The sequence below is a fragment of the Equus asinus genome, chromosome 24 (assembly GCF_041296235.1).
Source record: "Equus asinus isolate D_3611 breed Donkey chromosome 24, EquAss-T2T_v2, whole genome shotgun sequence".
Lineage (NCBI taxonomy): Eukaryota > Metazoa > Chordata > Mammalia > Perissodactyla > Equidae > Equus > Equus asinus.
This window is the reverse complement of record NC_091813.1, coordinates 64,095,384-64,122,005: the sequence shown is the minus strand read 5'-3', so window position 1 is coordinate 64,122,005 and position 26,622 is coordinate 64,095,384. Positions and strand designations below refer to the sequence as shown.

At 37.8% G+C, this 26,622-nt stretch overlaps 1 protein-coding gene across 10 annotated transcripts in view; it reads right to left on the bottom strand.

Annotated features, from left to right (window-relative positions):
• Positions 1-26,622, bottom strand: part of ENPP1 (ectonucleotide pyrophosphatase/phosphodiesterase 1) — a 267,067-nt gene that overhangs the window by 113,123 nt on the left and 127,322 nt on the right. For 9 of the 10 annotated variants that reach the window (XR_011497694.1, XR_011497690.1, XR_006517151.2 and 6 more), the window contains exon 26: positions 23,187-23,309. The gene's annotated coding sequence lies outside the window, so the exon portion shown is untranslated. Of the gene's footprint in view, positions 1-17,437; positions 19,630-23,186; positions 23,310-26,622 lie in introns of those variants that run through there. The other variant, XR_011497695.1, reaches the window with a different exon arrangement.

Here is a 26,622-nt window from a genome sequence, read left to right as displayed (position 1 = left end):
AGCTGTAAAGTATTAGTGATTTTATTTTAGTCGTGTGCTTTTCCTGCACTTCCCAGTCCTCCCCTTAAAGTAGATTACCACATCTTCTAGCTCAGGGATCTACAGATAAGATGGATATATTAATTTTTCATAGCTTTATTCATTAAAATTAGTGAGTATGTGTATTTTCACTGTACAATTCTTTCAACTTTCTTGTATGTTTGAAAATTTTCATAATAGTATTTTGAGAAAAATTATTTAAATTAGAAAGAAATAGTGGGGTATGGGTCACTTATTGTCACTGTTTGAACAGACAACAGGTACTTACTTAAAATGTTTACATATTAATGAAATGACTATATACACATCTGTATGTACTTCTTTAAACTCTGGATTTAACATTTATCAGCATGATCCACCACTTAATAGCTCTGTAAACTTTGAGCAAATAATTTCTCTGAGCTTCATCTGTAACATAAAAATATGTCTCATGCCTGAAGATGGTGGGTTGGGGCAGATGATATCTTCATATCATTTCATATCATTTCCTGATTAATGATAATAGATGCAGGTGGAATATAAAATTCCAACTGCCTTAATTTATTCACACATATAAGCATGTGTGCATGCGTGTGCGCGTTGCGGGGGGGGGGGGCAAGTATCTGTGTATGTGTTGAACCATAAGAAACTGCCATTTCTGTGGTTAGAAATAGTCAAATGTCAGAAGTTTCCTATGTAGACATGGTAGGAGTCTCCCAGGAGAAGACAGAAAGGATGTTAAGGGCACCAGGGCACCACTATGAGCGGGCATGGAGGTATGAAAGGATTGGATCTGTCAGGGAGGGGTGAGAGGCTCCGGGTGACAGAAGCATAGTGTGTGGGGGATGTCCTAGAGATCTGAGGCAGGAGGTGTAGATTGGGTCATAGTTGAAGGCCGTGCTAAGGAGTTTAAGATTTTGTCTTATTTGTAATGTTATTGTCATCTTTGGTTTTGAAAAAGATTGATTTTAGATAGGTAACTCTGGTAACAATGTGGAGGATAGACTAAAACTAGGAGAAACAAGTCTCCAGGTGACAAGCTAGGAGGTTGATGCAATAGTCCAAATGAATGGCAGTTGGAGGGTGGAAAAGAGAGGCTGGCTTCACAGAGATTTCTGGCAGTGGAACTGGCAGAATTTACTAACAATACCAAACATATCTTTTATCAAATTTGGGAAGTTTTAGGTCATTATTTCCTCAGATCTTTTTTTGGCATTTGTTTTCTATCTCCTTTTCAGACTCCACTTATATTCACATAAGATCTTCTGCTATTATCCTACAAGTCTCTGTTCACTTTTACTTTAAACCTTTTTCTCTTTGTTATTGAGATTGAATAATTGCAGTTATCTCTCTTCCAGTTCATTGGCTCTTCCTTCTGCCATCTTCAGTCTGCTCTTAAGCTCATCCAGTGATTTTTTTCTCCTTTCAGAACATTGCATTTTTTCAGTTCTATAATTTCCACTTGGTTGTTTATTCAGAGTTTGTATTTCTCTCTTGGAATTCCCTCTGCTGACTTATTGTGATCATATTTTTCTTTACCTTTTTATATAGTTGTAACAACTGCTTTAAAATCTTGTCTGCCAAATCCAATTTCTTGAAGTAAGTCTCTACTGATAACCTTTCCTCAGGAGTATAGCTATCACTTCCTTGTTTTCTTCGTATATTCAGTCACTTTGTTTTGCATTCTGAATCTCACAGAGAAATGTTCCATTTCTCTGAAAAGTATTGATGTTTTGTTTGTTTCAGCAGGAAAATACCTTCACAAACTCAAACTCTAAACAGTTTGTCCTGTGGTGGTCAGCAGCTGAAATCTCTATTCAGTCCTTTCAGCCTTAGGTGGCTTCCCTCCACCACACATGCATCCTTCAGAGGTCAACCAGGTATTGGGATAGAGTGAACATGCAGAATTTGGGGCTCCCCCTCTGTGTCTCTCTCCTTCCTGGGATGTTCACCCTCAGTATCCAGACACAATGGTAACCCTGAATACAGCGCTGACTGAAGACTGCCCTCAGGTAAAAGGCATTAAATATGGAAAATTCACCAGAGTGCTAATCTCTTCTTCCAAGTATCGATGCTTCTCCAGTTTCTGCTCACCTTTGTTTGTCCTCCGGTAGCTTCTGATAGTTCTTATATACACATATATAAAATTATACACACACAACATATGTGTATGTGTCTGCGTGTGTATAAATTTATGTGTATATTGTGTAATTCTGAGTATATTGTGTGTGTGTATTATTGTTATCATTGGGATAGCTGATCTGATCTGAGCTACTCTGCCATTACTAGAAGGAGAACCCATACCTAATATAGGATTAGATGTATTCCTTGTTTAGAAAGAATTAGAAAAAAAAAAAATCAGTAAATAGTAAATTCCTTAAGTGAAAAATGAAACATATAAGAACAAACAAATAACTCAATAGAAAAACGGGCAAAAGAATAAACAAACATTTCATAGAGGGGAAAACATAAATGATGAATAATTATATAAAAAATTATTAATTTCAGCAATAGTCAAGTAACTTCAAATTAAGATAATAATATGCATATTTTTAATAAAAATTAAGACAACTAACAAAACCAAGATATAGAGCAATGGGAATTTGTCTGCTTGTGGAAATATCAAATTGTGCATTGAAAAATAACTTGATATTATCTTGAGAAGTTAATCATTTGCTACGACCTAGCAATTCTATTCCAAAAGATATGCAACCTAGAAAATCTCTTCATTTATGCATCAAGAGAAAAGTTCTGGAATGTTCAGAAGAACACATTTCATAATAACAAAAAAATCTAGGAAACCAAATCTCCATTTACAATAATAATTAAATGTATTATCTTAGAAACAATATCAAGTAGAAAAAGACTATATATATATATAATACAAAACCACCTTTATAAAGCTTTTATAAAGCTCAAAAAACAAGGAACTAAATAATATCTTACTTCAATTCATATGGCTATGTGGTAAAACTATTTTTTTAAGAGAACTATTCATGAAAAATTAAGCATAGATATTATCTCTGGGGAGGAAATAGGAGGTGGACAAGTAAAGAATAAAAAGGCATTGATATTAAAGGAGGTGATTGGTTTACAGGTATTCTTGTTAAAATAGGCTTCATAAATTATTTATATTTATATATAACCTTTTGTATGTATAAAACAGTATATTAAAATGTAGAAGAAGCAGAAAATGAGGAGAGCTTAAAAAAAGATGAACTCTAGCAAGAAAAATCTCTTGCAGCCGTGTTTTCAGCTGAGTAAATACTACTCAGCTAAATATATTTTTTGTAAATCCCAACTTGGATGGTATTTAAATAATTAAGTAATCAGCTGTATTTTAGAATTAGTATATTTTTTGGAGTAATAAGTCTTCAGAAGTCATATTTGCATTAAAAATGATATTCTGAGTATTCATAAACTGGTAATTTGTATAAAACACATTTTTTGATGAAATAATTTTAACTTCAATTTTATGTGAAACATCTTGCACTTGCAACTTAGTACTTACACTTATTACTTACACGTAGAAGATGCAGAATGGACCCTCCCCTTTGGTTTACAACTAGTTTGACAGTATATACCAAATAAGTATTGTTGAGACAAAAAATACTGAAATTTATCATGCCCAGATAAGGTTTCTGAGTCAAATCCTCTCCTTCTCCAATATCTTGCCTAAATTGATATACGCTTTTTTTCTTTTCAAAATGTGGGTCATTTTGAAAGAAATGTTTTCGGAAGAAAACCACATATGATTAGTGTTAACTCGAAAAGATACCCTAAAATTCTGTGGTCTTCTGAAACATCACATGTTGAAAAAAAGCTATTTGGGATCCTACTGTAGGTTTCCCAAAAAGGCCACAGAGCCTTTTTGTAGTGATGTTATAGAGTTCATCCTGAAAGCAGCTGAGAATTAGTCACAACGTGGAATGTAATTAGATTCTTAGTCATTAGGGTAAAGAACATTCCAGACAACAATCAATGTGCCAGGGTTTCTTAGACCAAGGACAGAAAGTGAATTGTAAATCTAGAAAAGACTTCCAGGAGAATAAAATTCCTTATTTGTTTCTTCTATTCATCAAGTATGCTTGAAGTTCTAATGGGTCAGTTTCTCCAATCCGATGATACTGGAACACTGAGAAATAAAAGTATCAGTGATTAAGAGCAGAGAAGATGACTATGTGGAGTAAAGTTGAGATCCTTCCTGTTCAAGCATGGTCTGCTAACCAGCTAGGAGCCTGGCAGAAATGCAGAGTCCCAGGCCCGCCCCGACTTACTGAGCCAGACCTTCATTCCCACAAGACACTCACATGATCTACGTGCACGTTATATTGGGGGCTCCCTGGGTGCAGACTCAGTTTACTTCAAATAAAGTTACAGAAAAATCTTTTGCTTTCCTTCAGGTTATTAAATTCCACAGAACTGCTTAGAATAATAAGGAAAGCCTAGAGAGATGTTGCTATTTTCTTTTGCTCTCTCTTCTAACTAAAAAAAAAAAAAAAAATCAATTATTATATCCTTATATGGATACTTGTTTTTGTGAACTGGGAAAGACAGAAAAGCAGGAATTTCCCTTAGGACGAAGGACACATGCAAGATCTTCAAGGGCGAGTACTAAACTGGAATTATTGTTCTGTTAAAAATCCTTTGCTGTTGCCTCTTTTTCCAAATAAAAAAAAGATTTTAAAAACTGGAGTTATACCAGTAGATATTAACCTTTTAATGTATGAGGGTTGATTAAGAAGAATTGGAAGTACCCAGTTAAGATGTGGCCATGAGAGTTTGCAGGTAACACAAAACAAAAAGTTTTTAAAATACTTAGAAACTAGACTTTTCCTAATTTCCACACGTAATCTGCCAGCAAGTCGCGTCCGTTCTCACTCCACTGTGTGTCTCCAGTTGTTCTCCGTGTCATCTGAAACCCTCCTCAGCCAAATCACCATCATCTCTCTCCTGGCCAGAGCATTAGCCTCCTAACTGGTCCCCTTCATCCCCTTTCTCTCTCTAATCCTTCTCAGATGACAGTCACAGGGACTTTTGTCAACATAAATCAGACCACCACCTTCACAGCTTAAGGCATTCACCTGGCTCCTGTACGATGGCCCATCGGGCCCTGAATGGAAAGGGCCCACCTCCTTCACCACAGGCACCCCCTGCACCCCCATGGTGCACCCACACCAGCCTCAAGGCCCCATTTCTAGCCTTTTCCTGCCTCTGGGTCTCTGCTCTTGCTCTCCTGGCCCCACTCCAACACCCCATACCTAGGTGACTTTTTCACACCTAGCTCATTCTTATCCTTCAACTCAAAGGTTACCTCTGTGGAGAGGCCTTTTCTGGCCTAACCACCTTACCTGAAATAGCACCTGGCCCCTCACACCCTAGTCACTCTGTCACATCACTCCGTTTCCTCCTAGTCTCCCATGGTATAATCTGTAACGATCTTGTTCTCCTGTTTCCCTGACTAGACCCTGTGGTCCATGAAAACAGGGACTCGTCTACCTTTTTCCCTCCTCCATCCCTAGAGCCCAGCACAGTGTCTGGCACGTGGAGGTGCCCGATAGACATTTGATGAAAGAAATCAGTGAAACGAAATCAATGAATGAAATGAAATGAATTAACATTGTCAAGATATGGTTCTTAGTCAGTTATTACGTATGTATTGTAGTTAATTATTTCTTTGTAACTTTATTCAAATAGAAAAAAAAAATCCCAGTGATATCACTGAATGATAAATTATCACTAACATCACCTTCATATTTTTCATCAGTCAGTGTCTATAATCCCTAGACGTTGTGGCCACTAGACTGCGGAGGATACATTGGTCACCCAAATCACCTTTTCTATCGCCCACAGGTGTTCCCTAAGAATCATATCTAATGTCACAACTGTGGTAGACGCAGAGAATTGCCTATCCAATCCATTCTCCCTCTCCATTCCTAATAGAAACTCGGTTGTTTTTGGAACATAAATGTGTCCAGACAGCATTTTTCAGCCTTCCCTGCAGTAAGGTGAGTGCCATGAAACACAGTTGTGGCCAAAAAGATAGAAACTTCAATCTTTAGAAAGTTTTGCATTCTTGAGAAAGATTCCATTAATTGCTCTGGGATGCTTCCTCCCCTTTCCAACCTGGGACTCGAACATGCTGACTTGAGCAGCAGCAGCCACCGCCCAGCCATGAGGAAAACATGAAGAGAATCACAAACACCTTGCCCCTCACATCCTTAAGACATTGAACCAACACCAGCAACTACTTGCCTTCAAATTTCTTGATGAAAAACAAACCTGAGTTTGTTTAAGCCATTGCTTTATCAGGTTTTCCGATACACTCTGCTCCTTTAAAATCTGTAGCTAGTCTTTGCTGACTACAAGATGAAGTCTAGACTTCCTCCTACAGAACCGAGGAGCTTGCACAATCTGACCCACGCCTTGCTATACCATCTCATCTTATTCATTGCCACGTCCTTACACCCCCTCAACCACTGGCCCCATCACTGCTTCCTACATGTCAAGTGACTCTGAACTTCTCTCCTTTTCTTACTACATCGCACGTCGCCAGAACTCTGTGTGAGCTACTCCTTTTATTCTCTCTGTGGGAAAAGTCATGTTTTAAGAACCAGTTCAAGCATCCTCTCCTCCACAAGCCTTCCACATCTGTCCAAGGCATTCTCCTTGTTCATTCTATGCTTCTCAGTGTCATCACAACACTTAGGATATTGTATTCTAGTTGCCCTGTTAATGCATCAGCTCTCTCCAGTCTGTGAGACAGAGGCTGGGTATCTCATTCATCTTTGCATCTTAAATGTCTAACGCTTCACTGGGTACCGTGACTCCTAAAATCATTCATCAGTAAATGAGTCAATGTCCCTCAGCCCATAGTTACTGTTTGGAGACCATTATCTCGCACGGTGTCTCCCCATGAATAACTCATTTGTTTTGAGTACCTATGTGTCAGAGTCTACACTAACCACCAGGTATAAAGCACTGAACCAAAGAGGCTATGAAAAGAAAGAAAGGAAACCTCATTTAAAATGGAGTCGGGAATCCCTGAAGGGGGAGCCCTCATGCACGCACCACCCATGACAGCCCACGTAACCAGCAGGAAGAAGGAAGACAAGAATCATTTCGACAAAGGAGGACATTTTTCACATAGGAATTTCATCTCCCGTTTTTAAGAAAGAGGTGGAAGATCCCTCGTGCCCCAGCAACAAAGCGTTAACCACTGCTTGTAGCCAATGAGAAACCGCCACAACCTCAAAGTCTCATTCTTCTCCACTGAACTTCTGTTCAAAACAACTTTCCTCAGTTTCCTCCTAAAACCGAATGAAGGCTAACCTTCCACTTGTTTCTTCAGACTAGCCTATGGTTTGCCACAGTTTGCTTGTCCCAAACTACAATTCCTCTGCCCTTTGGGAATAAGCTCATTTTGCTGGTAAAACAACTGGCTGCTTCATTTTTAAGGATGACAAGACAAAATTTGTCCCTATGTAGATTTCCCTCTATTGAAAAAGTATATGCAAATGAAGTGACAATTAATCAAAGGGTATTACAATAAATCAAACCTGAGCAGTAATAAGTAATGAAGGCAGAATTTGCAAGGTTATAACCGAGGCACTAATATAATGCAAAAAGCATCATTCAGAAAATAGAAGATAATTCTAAGTCTGCCTCATAGCATGTTAAGATGAAAATAAGCAACAATCTATTTTCTACTGTTAATGCTAAATCTAGTTACTACTAAGGAATAAAAAAGTAAAAGTAAAATGAAACAGAAATACTTTTATGCATATATTCTAATATATGTGCAGTAATGTTTCTTACATTATTGTATAACAGTCAAAATTCGAAAACAATCTAAACATTCCTCAATAAGATATCCATTAAATAAAAGATGGTGATTTCCTACTGTGGAATATTATGCAGCCATTAAAAGAATGAGGAAGCCCTATAGCTACTGATATAGGAAAAAACCTCCAAGATATATTACTAAAAGATAAAGCAAGCCACAGAATAACATAGATACTATTTATTTCTTAAAGGAAGTTGTACAATGTACTTACTAAAGTTATAAAAATACAACTGCTGAAGAAAGGAAGGAAAATTGACACAAGAAAAAATAAAAAATCTAAGTAGTACTGTATCTATGAAAGAAATTGTAATTTCTTTCCCAGGAAGAAAACTTCAGGTCCAGGTTTCATCAGAGATTCCTTGAAACCTTTCAGGAAGAAATAACATCAATCTTACACAAAGTCTTCCAGAGAAAAGAAACAAGGAAATATTTCCAATCTCATTTTATGAAGGCAGCATGTTGATATCAAGATCTGGCAAGAATTTTGTAAGAAAGAAACACAACACGAACAAGCCAATCTCTCCCATGAAGATAGATGTAAAAATCACATACAAAATATTAGCCAATCAAATCCAGTGATAGATAAAAAGGATAAAACACCACAACCAAGATGGGTTCCCTACAGACTTGCACAGATGATTTAATATTTGAATCTATTAATAAAATTCAACAAGTTTATAGGAAAAAAACAAAAGAAAACTCATATGGTTATCTCAAAAGATCCAGAAAAAACAGTCACTTGATAGAACTCAACATTCATTCATAGTAGAAAAAACTCTTAACAGATTAAGAATACAGGGGAACTTCGTTAATCTGATCAAAGATAGCTGCAAAAACAAAGCAAAACAACAGAAAAAACCTACAGCAAACATAAGTTATGGTGAAATAGAAAAAGTCCAACCCACTTCCCATCTTCATTGCCTTGAATATAGTAGACATAGAAAAATATTTGTTGTTAAGTTGATATACCCAATCATAGAGTTGAGAAGTAAGGATAGAGATGTTCTAACATAAATGGTTGATATGTATAGGGTAAAGACCAACTTAATGGGTATTCCAGAAAGGTTTGTTGCATTATTTGATTAAAAATACTGCAGAATGACAATTATTCTCAGGAAATCAGGGCAATTCAATTCAAATTTGACCCAGCAAATTAAATGCAGAACTTGAAGCAGGGCAATAGCAGCTATATAAATTTTATTACCTGCATATTTGTATAATTTTACCTCTTTTCTTGAATTTCTTCTCTTAGATACCTCAGACTAAGAATGTAATTCTGTATTCTAAGCTGTATTTTGACTGCCTTCTTGTGTTTGTTTTCTTTGTAAGTCAACTCAAGTCACTAGCAGAATTAAGCTCTGAATAAATAAGAAAAAAACAAATAAAAAGTGATTCAGGTGGGACTCAGCTCACGAGGTCACTCTTTTTAAGGCCTCAACTTTTCTTATTATGAGAAAAAAATATCTAAATAGCACCAAATCCTAAAACACATTGTTCTTTGCCATTAAAAATATTGTTGTTGTTTTTTTTTAAAGAAATTCAAAAGCTCTCTCAAAATATACATGGTTGAATTACAGACAAGAATTCCCTTCAGGCTTTACTTTGGTAGACACGGCGGGGAGGAGCAGAGATTATTTGTGAGCAAAACTTACTTCCTAAAGGAATACAACAGTTATAAACATGGGAAGTCTTGGGAAGTCCCGGGTTATTTAAATTATAATGCACCTTTCCCTGGAACTTAAACTTTGTCATCCACATTAATGATAGACAAAGCTGATATGTTGCATTCTAAAACAAGATTCTAAAATACAAAGAGCAGAATTCCATTCTCATCCAGCTCAACCTTTAAAATGTCTTTCTTTCTAACATCAGGATGATTCTCATCACATAAATATTGCACCTACACCATGAGCTCCTGGAGGGAAGGGGCTGTGTTAGTCAACAGGCATACAGTAGGCACTCAATAAAGAGTTGTCCAATGAATGAATCAGGTTTAATTCATTTTATTCTAAAATAGAAACACTAAAACATGCTTACTACAAAATAAAATTATCTTAGTAAAAGAGTAATTGCTACCAGAAAACATTTCTAGGTTGTCTGTTAAAAATAAATAAAACATCTGATGATGTCACCAACTGTTGAGAATTTACCATGAGCCGGTCATTTTACATTTACTACCTCATTTAAATCTCACAAAAGCCCTACAAGGCAGACACTATTAATATATACACTTTACAGATGGGGCTACTAAGCTACTAAGCTTACATAACTTGCCTAAGTCACACAGTTACTAAATGGTACAGCAAGGATTTGACCTCAAACAATCTGCCTCTCAGATTTACTCTTTTAACCACTATGTTATCCTATCTTCAGTTTTTTAAACCACTTTTCACTTACAGTATGTAGTGAAAGTCAGTAAGAAAAAAGAAAAAAAGCAACAAGCAGACTCCTACTTCCTAAAAGGAGATATGAGAGACAGAATGAAAGTGCTTGTAATGGCACATACTGGAGCCAAGATGGTGGTTTTTAATAAAACTGAGAAAGGGTGGATTGGTTTCCCACAGAAATTGTGGAAACACAGATGCTGTCCAACCTTAGAAATGTAAAATTGTTCATGTTTTTGATCTCTGGACCAAAGGAAAAACTACAAATTCCACTGTTTGGAACATTTAATGGAAGAGTTTGAAAGGAAACCATTATTATAATCATGGTACCCACCAGCACTATAAGAATCCAAGCTCTGTCAACATTTTCTTTATAAATTCACTATTAGGATTTTCTAACTCATCCAGATTATTCAGCTACAGTTTAAAAATCTGAAATGTAAGATCTTAAATTGTGAGTGATATTATTCCAGGAATGAAGAAGGAAAATGGATATCATGTGATACAGACACAATACAAAAATGTTTGGCTTATGTAGCATTTTAACAGGTATTAGCTGTCTTTTACTTTGTTTTTCTTGCTTTGGAAGAAGTGGGATGGGGGTGACTTTGAATGGACGGTTATATTGTCAACTAACCATGAGCAAAATTTTAAAAGTTTGGTAATCCTAGATAAACTCTTACAGTTTGATCAAACTCCTACAGTTTTATAAACTCTTAAAAAATATAGATGATGTCTCCACTTCTGAGTCTACATAAAGGTTTGGATTCTAATAAAAAGAGATTACTTTTAAGAACTCTGGCACTTTGCTTTTAGTCTAAACCATTGAAAAAAAATGAAAGAACAGTCATTTCTAATTCTGTCCAGCAAATTCCAGCTAAATGGAAGCAAAAAGACATAGAATAAAAGGAACTATTCAATCTTTTCAGAACTTCAACAAATATTGAGTTAATTCCATTTCTCAATAAGGCTTAAAGCTGAAGGGATCTGATTCCTTTGAACATGCTTCTCTTGTCTCTACACTCCATGTTCCTTGACGTTCTTTTTTTCATCTTGCTCCCTTGAGATGATTGACCTTTAATACAAAATCAAAGGCGAACAAAAGAAATGTAGCAAGTCATACCTTAATGAAGGCAAGTGAAATATATTCATTTAACAACTCAATCTGGAATTATAGTTCCTGTTGCCAGTTATCACACTTGAAAACCATGATAAACGGTTAGTAGGATCACATTAGATGACTAAATCAGAAGAGAATGTATGAAACAATGCAATCCATCCAATTCATTATGGCCAATCTACACAGTCATGAAATATCGAAGAGACCAAGAAAGACGAGGCTCCTCACTGATGCTAGAAATTAACACGACGATTTACCCAAGCACAGGCTATTTTCCTGGAATCACATAAATGAAATCTTAGGTGGCTTCTTTCACTAATCTATCCAATTTGATGGATCTTAAAAAAAAAAGATATAGTCTACATGAAGTTCCAACTTCAAACTCTCTCTGCCTCCTAAGATTACTAACAATCGATTGATTATTAGAGTGCAAAATGATTTAGATTTATTTCTGGTAGGGCCTGGTATTCTCTACCAAAAGAGTTGTCAGACTATTTTACCTAACCCAGAATTTTTGCTTCTGGATTTATTTTACATGGTAAATTTCTGCACCAAATACTCACTTAGTGAGTGAAGCCTTATAATAATAGACCTGTTTTAAAGAAACTATCCAATAAGTAAATTCTTGAAACTATTAAAACTGTGGCTCTGTTCACTATTGTGCTTTCAATCTCATGATTCATGCAATGTTCATATGTACCTTTTTTAGTAACAAGTACATCCAAATATTAAATGAAAATGGTTTAAAAGTAAACTGATTCATGTGTCAGCATAATCTAAATATGGAAGGCATCACCCTATAAGTAGACATAGTGCTAAAATTCTGAAGTTAGAAAGTTTACTGTAAGAAAGAAGCCAAAAGTTCAGACACTCAGCCACAGTTGATCCAAACCTTTTGGGTTGGAAGCATCACAAAAGCAGGCTTTTCCACGAAACGGACTGTATTTCCTGTTTTTAGCTAAGCTGGAAGTTCAATAGGAACAATACTTATTATGGTATGTCATTGCTTCTACTTTCGGTCTGAAAACACCAAGCAGAGACTATGAGTGTGACGAATCAAAAGACAAGAAGTTGAGTGGAGAGGTGTTCTGGGCTAAGAAAGGGAGAGTTAATGGGAACAGAATTTCCTAGCTTGACCACCAGTTAACCATAGTTTGGATGCCCAATGTGTTATGAGTCACTAACAACTTGCTCCAAAATAACACAAGAACATCTTGGGCTAGGTCATTACTGAAGTGTATTGTTAATAATATTTCCAGAAAAAAAATCAAGCAGAAACACTTATTCAATGGGTAAATTGGTACTCACATAAATTCCTTTTTACAGAATAATCTGGAAATGAGATAGCACAAACAACTTGCTAGACAAAGAGTCTGATAATGTTATAATCACAGCTCGCATCCACAGAGTTGATAATAACTCTTCACAGGGAGAGGGTGGAATTGTTAAAGACAGAACACATGCTGAATTTTCAAAAGCAAACTGCAAGTTTTACGGATCGTGAATGTAGAGGCATATTTTGCATTTTCCAAAAGACCGCTTAACACTGTTGTCCCTAGCTTAATTTCTTACATTCTTGAAAATTAAAACTTCTTAACTGACAATTCAAAACACGCATATTCAACCACTTAGTTACTATATTTGTTGGATCTGTACAGTGTTGATTGTGCATACTCAAGAAAGCAAATTTGGGAGCTGTTGCTCTTTTGGACTTGATTGCTCCATTATCAACAGCAGGGTTTGAAGGTGGACAAGTCAGTGATGCGATATCTAAGCGTCCTCTTCTATAACCTGGAAATATTACTTGCCCCCTAATAAATTAACCCCCAAAAGATGAAGTACAAAAAAATTATAATAATAGAACAGGAGAAAAAGAAAAGCATTTAGGATTTGCAGCCAGGATGAAAGAGCATTAATCATATAAAATATTGACACTAACCTATAAAGTAAGTTTGTGAGTCCCTGCAAAGAAGAATGAAAAGCAAGAAAGCAATGAAACAAAACAGCAGAGCTGAGATGCAGATCTCTGTGTCACCAGCCTCCTCATCCACCCTGTTGTGGAAGTCAGTCGGTCCCAGCAAAAGGAGCGGGCCAAGAAGTCTGCTGGTCAGGGCGGTGTCCTGGGGGTTTCGGGCTTGGTGGTGTAGTGAGCCACCAAGGTCAAACTGAAGGGCAGAGGATGCCTTGCTCAGAACCAGCCCTGGGGCAAGTTCTCCATCAAGATCAGGGCAAGAAGCCAAGCAGGGCGAAGTCAGTTCGTTCTAAAATAGGGAGCTATGCCAGAAATCACAGGCAGAAAGATGAGGAGAAGGCTTAGACCTTTGTAGGGAGTAAGGATCATAGGCCTAGAATGTCTTTTGGTGGCTGCAGTGGTTGAGGACCTGCCCTGTAGTCTAGAGGAAAAATCCAGCAGTGGTGTGTGCTCTTTTGTTGTTCTGTTCTGTGCCTGTGGTTCTGGCAATCTCTACTGTGCCACACCTCCTGCATCTGCCCTCTGTTTATGCCCTTGATACTTCACATATGTGTTGAGTGTCTTCAGAAGTTTATACTCCAGGTCTGAGTAACACTTAACATGAAAGCAGATTCGGTAAGTGCACATACAGTATGTTTATTATTCGTTTTTATGGCTGAGTTAATAATGTAGTCATTTTAGTTAATAGTTAAAAAAAGGGAGAGATAAAGTAATAATGGGTCGTTTGTTTGGTGGCAGCCAGGCTTCCTTCCTGGAGCCACGGGGTTGGCGGGCTCTGCAACAGGCAGGAACTCCACTGTGGGACCACATTCAGTTGCTGGTAGAGGCTGGAATGGCGTTACTGGACTTTAATCTAGCAGACTACGTGTATTCATTGTTAAACTTTGACTCCATGACAAAAAGACTGTGTTTGATTTCTTGAGGAGGACTTGCCTGGCTGAGGTAATCCTGACACAAAGAAAACTCAAACTGCACAGAAGCAAAACAAAGATGGACAGAGTGGCTCTCCTAACTTATAAATTACATGACAACAAAACCCTTAGAGTGAGTTATTGACTGGGGCAAAGACCACTTCTCATTCATTTTTCATTTCCCAGCCTCTAAGCGTAGTGTCTGGAATATGGTAGGCATTCTATAAACATTCGACGGCCTGAACTGAACTGCGTTGCTTCATCTCCCCACCGCTGGTCTCTTTTCACCTGGTTCACAGCTGCGCTTGCCCTCAGCTCAGCCATCACTTCCTCAGAAAGACCCTTCTTGACCCCCTTGATTGATCAGCTCCCCCTAATAGTTATACTTATGCTATTATGCACTCTCTGTCAAAGCACCCAGCACAGCTATAATTTTACATTTACTTATAAGGCTCTGATGTAAACAATACAAACCAGAAACAATAAATTCCGAGGAGACAAGGACTGTGTCTTTTCACTTTCTGCTCATGCGGTAAACACTGTTTTTGTTGGCACTCAGTAAATATTTGTCAAAGAGGTGCACCAAGAACCCACAGTTTTCACGGTTTCCTCTCATTCTAATAATACTCACAAGGCCTCACATAATGAAATAAAGCGTCTAGCACACACTCAGATAATAGTCAGAGCTGGGAGAGAAAGTTTGTGATGCAGGCCACCCAGATGGGAAGAATTTTGATAAGGCAAAGGAACAAAGCAAATATCTTTTGCTATGGCCAGAAGTTAAGTACCCATCCTGCCATGTACCATAGAAATGTTTGTGAAGAAATGCTTATTCTTTTATAGGTATCTCAGTTGTTTACTTAAAAAAGAAGAAGAGAAGGCATCATCCATTAAATTTAACTCCTAAAGGTCAAAACTCTCAAGTTTTACCAATTTCATATGGCCTAATCTAGCAGACTACGTCTACCTGTCTACATTCTTCAGTTTAGTCATATGTAAGCAGTTTTTCTATGGAATTGTTCTTTGTACCTCAAGGGTAAAAAAACCAGAAATACTACTCTGATCCAAAATACAATACTAAAGAATATAAGATGCGGTGGATGACAAGGTTATTTCCTGGCTAAAGAAAAAGAAAGAGCAGAGACTGAAACTTAGTCATGCTGAATTTAATATCTGAACATTTGTAATAAGCCAATATATCATTTTATTCCAGTCAACAACTTAATAAGTCAAATTCCAGGAAAATGATTAAAACAAAAAAGACTATCCAAGAGAGCTGTTGCTTTAATTCAATTAGCCCTTATTTATGAAGCAACTCCCGTGTCAGGCAGCATGCTCAGCACAGACGGTGCAGCAGTGAAGACACAGATGGTCCCTGGGCTCAGCAACTTACAAGCAATGAAAGGGTGGTCAGTCTGTATCTCGCATCCTCAGAGCTGCTCTCTCTTCCTCCCAGTCCCTGGGGTCAACTCCTGGCCTCAGCAGGTCCACTATGTAAGCTCTCCTTCACCTAAAGGAAGTTATTTCTCTTCACTTGGCCAGAATTCTTTAGGGACCATGCCGTGTACCAAGTCAGGTTTCAATAAATATTTTTAGAATAAATTAATTAATCACCCAACTGATAAGAGAGGGAGATCTGTAAATGAGGAGCTGGATGAGAACACCTATGGTTTGCTTTCGACATAGGTCAGGTTTTCTGGCGTGGCTCTGGTCTTCTAAGCTTTCAAGTGTATTTCTTGATGACTCATCTATCACCTGGGATAAAGATGTTTTTACGGCTGATTTAAGTCAGACTCACCCAAAAGTAAAAGTCCCATTTCCTTCTTTAACTATATAACATGTGCAGCAGATACTCCTGGTTCTTAGAAAGTAGAAGAATCTCAGTACTGTCATAGTGTGACGTTGGGAAAAGTACAAAATCTCTCTGTGTCCATTTTTTATCTGTAAAGTATTGATAATCATACAGTAATTTTGTGAGGATTAAAATGAGGCTAGATATGGAAAGCATTTGGCACAGTATCTGGCTGGCATAGAGTAAGGACTCAGCCAATGTTGGTATTAGGATTAATATTATTGTAATACTTGTAGCATTATTATCCCTCTTTCCTCATATTTTTTATTGGGGAAATCGAGGTCCTGATAAGATTCAAGAGCTCTGGTAAAAAGCTCAAAAAGAGACCCAGTACCTTCATTCAATCATTCTACAAATATTTATGGAGCTTCTGCAAGGTATGTAGGTTGACCAGCTCCCAGAATGAAATGGGGTGACTTACTGGGAGGTTGGAAGGGAGAGAGTAGAATTGTGGAAGCATAAGTGAAGCCTAAGTTAATGGGACCAAACTAATGTGCCAACCCTGAGGACAGTTAGCACAAAGAGAGGGGTCCAGTACAGAAGTGAACATCAGAGTCACCGGGCCGCATGGAGTCTTAGAAAATTTCATTAACCTTTGAAAAGGAGAGCCCAAGCTTGGAGAACTTTCTTACCCATGACTGGACCCTACTTACCTAGAATGCTAAAGAAAATGTCCCCAAATTAAAAAAGCACAGATCTCATCAGAGATGGTTTGTTGTGTTATTGTTCATCATCATAAAAAATCAAGAGATAGAACACAATTACCTTAGCAAGAATTATCCTCCAAAAATGAACTGCAGGTTTACTCAGAAATGGAAATCTAGTACTGAGCTGAGGATGAAAATCTAGCCCAGTGAGGAAAGTGAGGATAATTTCCAACCGTATTAAACAATAAAATGGGAAAGTAGAGGCAGCTCCTCAGACTGAAGACCTGTACCCCAGGTTGCTAAAGGCTGGTCTTAAAAAGACGGAAGTCAGCAGTGGAGGAAGAGCAGTGAATTATCTGAAAGTCCCCAAATGCTTTGCAGTGTCCTTATTTGCTGACTGCTTTTCACCAGCCACCTATCTAGTTTCCACAGACACTGGCTCATGGTGAAATGCCAGAATTATCCTGCTAGAAGTACATAAGACTCAGGAAACTGAATAAGCATGGACTCGAAATGTCCTGCGCTCTTTGTTTTTCTTGTTGTTGTTGTTGTTTTGCAATACACCAGAGATTGGGCAAGGGGAGATGAAGCCTTGTGACCTCTCAGAACTGTGAAGCCTATTTGCAAGCAAACACTTAGTCTGTCATACTTTTAAGGATGCTGGAAGAAGACATGGCACACCTGGGTCAAAGACAATTGACTTTATTACTCTCAGCAGTAGTGGTAGCCAGAATATCAACACTTTCTTGCACTGGTTCCTGGAGCGCCAATTCCCAGAGGGCACCACAGAGAGGGTCAGGTGACATCAGTACATACAGGAAACATTATAGGAGAGGAACCCTGAGCTTAGGGAACCTGAATCTTTTATACCGGACAGTAAGCATGCCTGCCCTTTGCTCTGGAGGGAGGCACTATCTCCATCTTCCAAGGCTGCTCACGTACAAACATTCTTGAAATGATAGACTGCAATATAGTCAGTTAGTGCCTCTGCTCACAAGACATGTAGAAATGGGAGACCTGTTCTCAGAATTGTCTCCCAACATGACCTTGACACTAAGAGCACTCATACAGAGCATGCTTAAGTGCATGGCATCCTTTTGGTCAGCAGCTCAAATCACTGTGGATCTACAAAGCCCTTTTTGACTCAGGGCACCATCTAATCTGGACAAACCATTATTTCACATTCCCAAGAACATTTTCCTGAGCTTATTAAACCACTTAGAGGTACTCACTTCCACTTTTTTAATTTTAGCACAAACTTCTAAAACTTTTGTCTTCTATCATTTCCCACAAGATTCGTGGATTTAGACTGTAAAAGTCTTCTGCAATGTAAAACATCTCTCTTCCACTAGCACTAGAACAGTATTCAAAAGTGTAGTCTATTCTCACCATGGGTTTAAGGTAGGCACAGTCTTGCTTTGTACTATGAAAGCATTTCAATCATACTGCTTCTGGCACCCACCTACCAGTCCACCCAAGCCTCCTAAGGAAGGATGTCAACACTGAATAGTAACAAAGGCCTGAGTCCAGGCTTTAATGCTTACTAGCTATTGCCTTGGGTGAGTCACTTCTTCCTCTCCCTCAGCCTCCTCATTGTGAAATAAGGGTAATAATACTACTCTCTCTTCGTACCTCACACAATTTTTGAAAAAGTCAAATGAGAAAACATCTGTGAAAGCATTTTATAATCAAGAAAAAATCTTACCCTCAGAAACTGGGTTATCATGGGCATTAGGAAGAGTGTGGCGCAATCACTTATTTGTAATTGGAGTCATGTGTTATTGGGTATCCAGGGGAAACCTCTTTACCATCAAGGATTTGGGGGGAGGCTGTGGGGTGAAAAGGCTAAGGGGAGAGAAGGAACACAACATTACTTCTAGATCAGAAGCCATTCCCAAATACATTAAATAGCCAAGGTTTTATGATACCAAACATTGGCTTTTGATTAATTTTTTAGTTGAGAATCAGTGAATAAGAAATTGATAAAATATACTATCCACTTTTCATTAACATCTTGATAAATCTGCCTTCCAAGGTTTTATCTGTTTCTAAGGCACCAATAAGACTACTGTCAGAATATATTATTTTTCCCCAACAGTGTCATGGTGGGGCTACAAGAAATGTACTTAAGTCTCAAGAAAAATAGTTTAAAACTCATAAAAGGTGCATTGCAGCTGGGGAAACAGCTCTCATGCTGCAAATTACAAAGACTTGGATCAAAAATTCTGCTGTCTGCTTAATTTTCCTGAAATGGAAAACCTTATAGACTTTTAACATAGTAAAAAGGCAAGGAGTACAAGCACTGACAGATCAAAAGTGAGAAGCAAACAAAACAGGAGGAAGTGAAGGGGGCAGGGATCTGCTACTGATCCAAACAGTTGTGAAATGAAAACCAGAATAAGAGTAAAAGAGAACAAAAACATGGAAATAGTAATACATTCTTATGACATTGTGTTATTTCCTATAGGAAGAAAACTTGATCCAGATTATTCCTACTCCCCAGAATCTTTAACTTTGTTCTCTTTTCAGAAGCTGTCAAATTTTGGCAAAGATATCACTTAAAGGAAACAAATTTTCCACTAAAATTAAACTTAACAAACGTATCTCTCAGTTCTCTAAGTTTCCTTGAAAACTCAAATGCTTTGAATGAGCAACGGTATTAGATGTGTCTAAGCATGTTTCTAATAGCATCCAATAGTCTGGAGAGAAGCTATTTGCAGAGCTCCTAAGTATGAACTCTCTTTCTGGAGTAGAGTGAGTTGAGAAGTCAGTTTGTGTATCACATGTCTTTTATGCTCCATTCTGTCTTCCATTCTCTGCTAGTTTATTCTGACTTGTCTTCTAGTTCATTAGTCCTGTGTGCTGACGTGTTCACCCAGCTGTTCAAAACATCCAAAGTTCTTAATGTTAGGTATTGTATTTTTCAGTTCAAGAATATACATTTGATTAGTTTATATAGATTCCAATTCTCAGTTGAAGTAATCTTTTCATCTATTTTCTCCTTCTCGATCATATTAATAAACTTAAAGTCCCTATCTGATATCTGCAATATCTAAATCATCTATGGGTTTTATTGACTTTTTTCTGTTGGGTTTTAGTCATTTCTCTCCTTTTTATAGCATGCCTTGCAAATTTTTACTGAATCTTGAATATTATGGAGGCTCTGACTGATATCTTCCTTCAAAGAAAGTTCAAGTTTTTTCTGACATTCAGAAAAAATATTGTGGTGAATCACTTGATCCTGTCTAGGCTTGATTTAAAGCTCTGTTAGGGCTTATCTATTTCAACTTTCCTAGGGTAAGGTCCTTACTCCAGGGTTGACAGAGAGGGTAGGGTCTCCATAGAAAGCCTGAGTTGTTTATCAATTCCCCTCTACCTTGGGAGCACTTGAGTTCCTATCTCTCTCCCCAGTACCATGTGGCTACAAATATCCCAGCTCAGCTATTTGACCATCCAGATGTTCTTTTGTACTGGGTTTCTTGGACTCTTTACCCTGCTTATGTGCAGACTAGTTGGTAAATGACTTCGGCCAAATTATATGCAGATATTTGGCTACTTTTCTATGGTTTAGTTCTCTCCAGAAATTTGCCCCTCTTGTCCTAGGCCACTGTGCCCCAAATTCTGACTTCTTTCTCCCTAGTCCAGTAACAATGCCACTTTCTTCTTATACTTCATTCACTTGTGCTGTGATTTAGAAAATGCAGTCATAGAAGAAGCCAGGGAGAATCTGACCTCAGCTTATGTGCTCCATTTCTCTCGAGGATCATAATCCCCTCATGTCTTAGTAACTATGTTGGTTGCTCTCTAATGCCTTCAATCTATTGTCTTACATATTCTGTCCAGCTTTATCGTCACTGACTGCAGAAGGATTTGTCCATTACAGGTGATTCCATCACAGAAACTGAAGTCTTCAATACAAACTTTATCACATAGAATGCTTAGAGAATGAGGTGAGTTTTCAGGCAAAAGCAAGCACAGATGCATGGATCCTGATACAGGTATCAAAAGACAACCAGACACCCTCCATAAGGTTCACGGATCAGTAAACAAGCTTGACATGGTAGAATAAGGCTATGCAGGGTTCACTGTGAGGTGAGCAGCCTACCATGCTAGCAGGCAATAAACACAACCTGACTGACTGTAGCAAACAAGGAGAGGCACAACTCAGTGTCAGGGTGGCAGACAATTAGGTGAGCACTCGTGTCAGGGGTGCTGGGTAACCCTCAGAATCCTGAACTTTAATATGAACAAGGCTTCAAGAAGGCAAGGAATCCTGAAGTAAGGCTTGGCTTTGTTGCATGGGTCTCTGGGGCTTCAATCAATTTTCCCTGCCAAAGGGAGTCTTTTATTTTGTCTACATCGTGGCTAATGAATGAGGCCCAATCACTGAGAGGAAATACTCTAGGCTTAAATCAATTTTGACTAGTTAGAGTAAACAGAGACCTTGGCCATCGCTAATTACATAAAGAGATATATTTCTGTCAAGAGATCTACAATCCACTACCACCAGCTCAGGTTCCACTGGATTAGACTACAAGAGAGCTCCCTCATCCTCAGCATTATTCAACCTCATCAGTGGCCTAGCCATCCATCAGAGATCAGGGGGCCTCCAGCCCATAGGAATTGTGACTCACAGCAATGACCAAATTAGCTACTCAATAAAAATCATTCACAAGAAGATAATGTTTTTGCTTTAAGTGCAACAACCACAGGAGCTCCTTTTGCACGGAATCTTCTGTAGAAAGGTACATTTGTTCAATAGGTGCTATGGTTAGAAATTTGAAAAACTTTAAGACCACGTGATCCTAATTATTTTTTCCAACTCCAGAAGTCTCTAATTCTACGTACCTGTTTAACCAGATGAGAAAAGAAAGAAGCTGTCAACTTTTATAATCAGGACCAAAAAAGAAATTACTTTCATGTTGCTTAGTTTTGGGTGGATTTTCTAAGACACATTCCCAAGACTTTCATAATTTTTAAACTTCCATACTTAATGAATATGGAATCCATGTCTTAAATTCATTTACCCAGAATTCATCACAATGCTTATTTTCTGAGAGCTAATGTCACATCTAAAAGGACTTCCTAGTCTATTTAACAAATTTTTTTTAACATAAAGCCTAAGTTTCAAAGGAAAATAATTTAACTTAGTAACTAAGCTGCTAATTAACCTGGTTTATGAAGTTTTTACTAGTTGAAAACATTATTCTCCTGTTTCTCACTTAATGGCCTTAATGAGCTCACATCATGATCTAACAATGCCTACAAGAGAGGTCATGGGAATACTGAGAAGCCCTTCTCCAGAAAGTGAATTTCCACTTGATCCCTAATTTTTTTTGTATTTTAATTTGGGATAGTAAATCTTTCATCTTCCTTGATAATATGAAAGTAAGTAAAATAATTTCTAACATTTTGTGGGTACTTACTATATACATCAACACTATCCTAAGCACTTTAAATAAACCACACTTCTTTGAATTCTCACAACAATCCCCAAAAGTAGATTTTACTACACCCCTGTTTTCCAGAGGGGCAGCTGAGACACAAGCTCTCACACTCACTGAGGGGCAGCAGCAGCCTCACCCAAGTGGTCTGACTGCTGAGCCCATGCTCGGAACCACCATGCCACAGTGCCGCACATCGACGTCCACTGCGGGACACGAATAGCTTGGGAATGAAATAAACCAGAATGTTGAAAATTACTAAAAACAACAGCCATAAGTTAGAATTCATTTTACTCTTTTCCATTTATTTTTATTTTCCTCAGAACATATTTCCTCACAGTAAATTAAATAAAATAGGCTAAAGTAATGGGGAAAAAAAAAAAAAAAACAATGGCAACAGAGCTAAAATCAGGAAATCTGCATTTAGCACCAGTTCTGCCACTAAGTGGCTATGTGGCTTTGGACAAGTCTTTAAATACATAGTCCAAGCTTTAAGAGGGAAAAAAACAACTCTAATTTTACCTACATAAAAATCCACATGGGTTTTATGGAGTCACGTCAGTAGTAGTATTAATCACCAAAACCGGTATGATAATTATTGTTATTGAAGGAATAACTGCAAATAACATTCATGCTTTAATTTCTATTACACTGTCCTAAACTGTGCCTAAAAAAACTATTCTAAGACAGTTTAAAAAATGGTTTCCTTTGTTTCACAAGACTTTTCCTATAGATACGAGTAAAATTGTCAATATTTCCTGAATGACTCTTCATTCCTCTGCCACTTCCTGAAAATGAACCACATTAAATACACCCTAGAGAGGCCACATTTAGAAGACAGGGTAGTTAGCAAACACTGCTTAAGGTTTACTCATCTTAGTGGACAGAGGCTTTGCCTTTGTTTTCAAGAAAAAAGAAACCGAAATTAAACACACATATTGTTTGCTATATTTATGTCGAATGAAAATCTAGTTTACAAATGGAAATACCACCTGGGAAGATTTGGTTTGTATGTGATGAGATGTTTGACTTTTCACAGGTATTCCTTTCTTTCACACCAGACCTTTTTCATGGTAGGAAGTCAGGTTCCTTCAGTCGTTTCTTCATCCTGCTACCTGGAACCAAAGGACATGGTGTTATTTTCACAACAAGCTAAACAGAAAACTCTTGTTCCTAAATTTCCTAGTTGTATATTCAAAGTGCAAATTACATTTTCCTTCCAGTCAAGATTTGCCCATCAACAATCTCTACTAACACTTCTATGTAGAACTTTTATAACCATTTAGGTCAACTCAGCTGTAAGCGGTCAACCCAGTTAAAACGTGTGGGTTAAATACTTCTAACTTCCTTCTTTGGGGGTGGAGAGGAGAGGTAGAAATTTGACCTTAATTTTCCTTTGTTTTTTAAATTTTTGGTTAAACATATGCATCAAGAATGAGTTCACACATCAAATGAGTATAAAATTAAAAGGAAAAAGCCACCAATTTTAGTGAATTTTCAGTTTGGTTTACTTTTGATTTAATATTCTAGGCCTTTTTTTATATATACACCCACAAAACACTGACTCTATATTGTTTTACCCATTCATCTTCTAACGCCAGTGTTGGTTCTCTCGATTGCCTGATAACAGTAATCACTCACCTTCATAACATTCAGACAGCTGTAGAAGTCTCTACTTTGTAAAGCTCTCTGTGAAAGTGACTGCACCACCTTCATCCATATGTAAACACATCACATGAAAGACAAACTCTTTACCTAAATGATCCAGCAGAATTTAAGAGTAGTGAAGCTCAGAGTTTACATTTATGCATAGCTTCTGATACTCTAATTCAAGGTGAAGGGACAAGAAATCTAACAAGGGTGGCTTATTGAGTCTGTAATACCCTGCATTAATTCCCAGCCACTTCACACCCTTCGTGACTATCTGAGAGAATTTCCAAGAGTTATATGGAGAAGGAAATAGTTCTACACAGCAGTTAGCAGAAGGGAATGCTGTAACTCCACACCTTTAGGGTACCAGTTGACTAAAGATCAGCCTGATCCAGCCAAGCTAAAGTCAAGTCAAGTCAACTCATACTCACTAATGTGCAAAGCTCTCCTCTAGAGATATGGGGAAAATAAAGACAAGTAGGAGCTGGGCCTGAGGCGTTTCTGGGGAAAATAATAGACTTCATCAAATCCCCTTGTGAGACAAAAATCCACTCGTGCTAAGAGTAACTAGTCTTCTTCCTCATTTTGCATTTGTTTTGACTTATCTTCCAAACAGCGTTCTGAGGACAGAAGGAAATCATTACTATCACCCAACCCAAGATACGTGAGCTGTCTCTAGCCTCCAACTGAATAAAGGCACATGTCTTCATAGAAAGTAAAAAATCATGTTTACCTAATATAGAAATTCTATTTATTCTCAAAAAGTTCTGGTGTGGACTGAAAAAACTCACAATCAAATAAATAAGGACATGGTAGTAGATTCCATTGTATTTGTTACAAACAACATTGCCAAGTTTTTGAAAAATATTTTAAAACTAATTAGTCCCCATTTCTAACTTAAAGATAACAATCATTACTTATTTGGTTCTGAGAGGGTCAAAAATAAATTTTTTGAGTGTTAAGTTGGGAATTTAAGAAGACAGTTTTTATTAACTTAAACTTTGAATAAACATCATGCCTTCATTAACAATTATATTTTAATTAGGTTTTTTAAATTTAGAAAAAATCCAGTTCAATCTAAAAATAATGTGGTAGGCATTTACACTGGCTTCAAGGAGAATATTGTGTACATTAGACAACTTCTATCATTTCTTCCAAGGAATTAACAAATTCTAGGAAAAACTGGTAGTTTTCTTATTATACAAGTAAACAAAAAATGTATGCTCTACTGATGCAATGGTTACTAAAAAGAAAAATTTAAAAATTCCTGAATTCAGTCATTCTGCTTCATATTTACATGAGATTCTAACTTACTATAATGGTATGAAATCTATATGAAAGGGTGATTTTTTTTCTTCTGAAGAATCACATACACATTCAGGTAGGTAAGTACTTAAACTCTACAGAAAGCATTCTGCTTTGTTCTTCTTGATATACGGTATTACCTAACAAATATTGATAGGTCACTATATTCTCTTTCCTTTATAAGGTGATGTGGTGTCTGGAAAAACCTATGGAATTTGGGGAGTTAGAGAGGCCTAGTGGGAAACCTGCCTTTGCCACTGATTGGTTCTGTGACATGGACTTGTTACAGAGTCTCCCCCAACCCCACTCTCCTTATGTGTAAAAAGGGAGGAAATTTTACATACTTGCATGGCGATGTGAGGATCTGAGTTAACCTACGTAATCAGTCTGGCAGAGTCCTCAATGAATGGCAGCCACTACTGTTATTAGCCATATATGTGAGGGTCATCTTTGTAGATTGTGGGGAGACCTGTAGCATGGCAACTCCCCTCTTCCTTCACAGCACCTGGATGGCCACAGGGAAGCTGTGTGCATGAAGAGGGAGATCACCCACCATCCACCAAGCCCCCCACAGCTGTCTCCTGGACTGCACATGGGTGGTTCCTGGGAAAGCAGGATGACGTAGTGGAAGGACTGGTGGTGGCAGAGTTAGAGGGGCTCCTCTGCCCACTGTGGAACAGACAAGACTGTAGCACTGAACTGTGCCTGCCTTTGTGCACTCTGAAATCTGGTTTTATTTCTTTGGTTAAGAGTATTTGGACTGAATGACCTCTAAGGTCTCCGCTGCCCTGTTCTCAGGCTCAGTGCATACTGACAGGGATGCCTGCATTGTTTCAACAAAAACACTAGATGCACAGTAAAACTTTGCCAGAATAAAAAGTGTACATAGCCACCCAACATGAATAGTTTATCAATGGTAATATACATTTCACCTTATAATTTATATCACATTTTTGTGACTTTTCAAGTTTTCTTTCTTGTTAACTCATCTTTTGTCTCCAAATAGTTATAATTCTGTTAGGTTTTTTTTTAGTTGGTTTTCTGAGCTCAATACTTAAAAGTTAAATTGCTAGTTCAAAGCCAGGTATCTGACAACACCATCATTAAAGATTCCATGTGTTCTACAAACACTTACTCGACAAACTTTCATCAAGTGACATCTGTAAACCAGGCACTGGGCTTGGTGCTAGGGATACAGAGGTGAATGACTCAGTTCTGATCTGTGGAGCTCCAGCCGAAAGGGCTACAGGCAAGTCACCACCCAGTTAGAGAAAGACTATGAAAGGACAAGCACCTACCCCAGCCTGGAATGCCAAAGGAGAAAGTGCCATGTGAGCCGAGAGTTGAAGCATGAGTAAGATTCAGCCAGCCTGTACAAAGGCACAAAGACATGAAAATACTGCTACAACCACCATTAGATTAATCGCCCCCACATTAGCACAGTGTCCAATGAATGCACCCATCACTGACTGA